Below are 3,016 nucleotides of genomic sequence, written 5' to 3'. Positions count from 1 at the left end.
TTGTGCAGGCTCTTGTGGTACTCCTTCACTGGACTGATACCATGGTTCTCAAACGGAGGGAAATACTTACCACCGCTGTGCTACATTACCCTTTCCGCTTTGAGGGAACACCAACGCAAGGATCCAAGGCCATGGGGGAAATCCTTTGCATATTTTCCTAGGAAGTCCCTTAAAGCGTAGCCGTAGCAGAAGGATTCCTGGTGCCGTCGACACACCTATTTCTGGCACCATTGGAAGGTCTTTTTTTGCAGTAGCAGAAGTATTTCTGGCGCCGTTGCCGGGGAGGAGAGATCTATCCAAGTAGGTCTCACAAACTCATCTCTTGCATTTACTTTTTTGCCAATTGCCTCTTGTTTTCCTCTCCCCACTTCACATTTGCCGTTTTCATTTGCCTTTTTGCCTTTTTGCCGTTCCCTTTTCGCCCGCTTGCTCTTAGGTTTGTTCGTGAGAGACCTTTCCTCATGGCCAAACCAAACTATTTCAGAAAATTGGAGGAGATTGAAACTAATGTCAAAGGTTTCATGTCTTCTCAGTTTGACCAAAATAGTTACTTCCGTAGGGAATTAAAAGAGCAAAATTCCTTTTTGGTCTGTTTGAATAAATAGGTTGATGATATGGCCAATGATTTCCTTGCACTTAATTCTCAGATTGCTCACCTTGAAAAATTGGTGGGCCAAATTTCTGACAAGCAGGCTACCTTAGTCAATAAGACGGAAGCTAAACCTGAAATTTGTGATGCAAATCATGAAGATCTTAAAGTGCTTGGTGTGTCTCCTCATGAATCTTTGTTTTCGCATGTCAAACCTATTGATGGAGGGGCTGGATATGAATCTACTTTGGTTGAAAAAACGCCCCAATGATTCGGAGTCCACCCATCTTGATGATAAGGGTGTGGAGAGTGGAGTAGAAGAAATCAAAATTTTGGGTAGTAATGAAACTCCCACTTTGGATTTCAAGGAATTCAATTATGATAATTGCTCCTTTTTTGAATGCATTTCTTTGATGTAATCCATTGCAAACTCTCCACACGCTTATAGCCAAAGCAAAGCCTTTACCGCGCATATCGTAGATGTTGGGTAACGTAGCATAAATTCAAAAATTTTCCTACGCATGTTCAGATCTTCCTATGGAGAGACCAGCAACGAGAGAGAGGTAAGAGCATCTTCATACCTTTGAAGATCGCTAAGCGGAAGCGTTTGCTAGAACGCGGTTGATGAAGTCGTACTCGCGGTGATTCCGATCTAGTGCCGAACAACGGCACCTCCGCGTTCAACACACGTGCAGCCCGGTGACGTCTCCCGCACCTTGATCCAGCAAGGAGGAGGGAGAGGTTGGGGAATAAGACCAGCAACACGACGACGTGGTGTTGGTGGAGAGACGAGGTCTCCCGGCAGGGCTTCGCCAAGCGCCGGCAGAGAGGAGGAGGGAGAAGTGCAGGGCTGCGCCGAGGGAGAGGGAAAACTGTGTCCTCCAAAGGCCAAAAGTGCCCACTATATATAGGGGAAGGGGAGAGGGGGTGCCACCCCTAGGGTTCCCACCCTAGGGGGTGCGGCAGCCCTCCCAGATGGGGTTTGTGGCGGCCAGATGGGGAGGAGGGGGTGGCGCACCCCTCTGGTGGGCCTAAGGCCCACCTAAGTTAGGGTTCCCCCCTCTTTTTCTTTCCCCTGCGCCATGGGCTGAGTGGGGAGGCGTACCAGCCCAACTAGGGGCTGGTTCCCACCCCCACTTAGCCCATCTTACCTCTTGGGGTCGCAGCCCCCCTTCGGTGGTCCCCCGGGACCACCTCCGGTGGTCCTGGTGGTCCCGGTACGTTACCGGTGATGCCCGAAACACTTCCGGTGTCCGAAACCATCCGTCCTATATATCAATCTTTACCTCCGGACCATTCCGGAGCTCCTCGTGACGTCCTGGATCTCATCCGGGACTCCGAACAACTTTCGGTAATCTCGTATAACAATTCCCTATAACCCTAGCGTCATCGAACCTTAAGTGTGTAGACCCTACGGGTTCGGGAGACAGGCAGACATGACCGAGACACCTCTCTGGCCAATAACCATCAGCGGGGTCTGGATACCCATGGTGGCTCCCACTAGCTCCACAATGATCTCATCGGATGAACCACGATGTCAAGGATTCAATCAATCCCGTATACGATTCCCTTTGTCTGTCGGTATAGAACTTGCCCGAGATTCGATCGTCGGTATACCTATACCTTGTTCAATCTCGTTACCGGTAAGTCTCTTTACTCGTTCCGTAGTTCGTCATCGTGTGACTAAATCCTTAGTCACATTGAGCTCATGATGATGTTCTACCGAGTGGGCCCAGAGATACCTCTCCGTCACACGGAGTGACAAATCCCGATCTCGATTCGTGCCAACCCAACAGACACTTTCGGAGGTACCCGTAGTGCACCTTTATAGTCACCCAGTTACGTTGTGACGTTTGATACACCCAAAGCACTCCTACGGTATCCGGGAGTTGCACAATCTCACGGTCGAAGGAAAAGATACTTGACATTAGAAAAGCATTAGCATACGAACAATACGATCTAGTGCTAGGCTTAGGATTGGGTCTTGTCCACCACATCATTCTCCCAATGATGTGATCCCGCTATCAATGACATCCAAATGTCCATGATTAGGAAACCATGATCATCTATTGACCAACGAGCTAGCCAACTAGAGGCTTGCTAGGGACACATTGTGATCTATTCATTTACACATGTATTACTGTTTCCTGTTAATACAATTATAGCATGAACGATAGACGATTATCATGAACAAGGAAATATGATAATAACCATTTTATTATTGCCTCTAGGGCATATTTCCAACAGTCTCCCACTTGCACTAGAGTCAATAATCTAGTTACATTGTGATGTATCGGACACCCATAGCATTATGGTGTTGATCATGTTTTGCTCGTGGAAGAGGTTTAGTCAACGGGTCTGCAATATTCAGATCCGTGTGTACTTTACAAATATCTATCACTCCAGTTTGGACATGGTCCTGGATGG

Source organism: Hordeum vulgare, chromosome 3H, assembly GCF_904849725.1.
Source record: "Hordeum vulgare subsp. vulgare chromosome 3H, MorexV3_pseudomolecules_assembly, whole genome shotgun sequence".
Taxonomy (NCBI): domain Eukaryota; kingdom Viridiplantae; phylum Streptophyta; class Magnoliopsida; order Poales; family Poaceae; genus Hordeum; species Hordeum vulgare.
Note: the sequence above shows the minus strand (reverse complement) of the source record.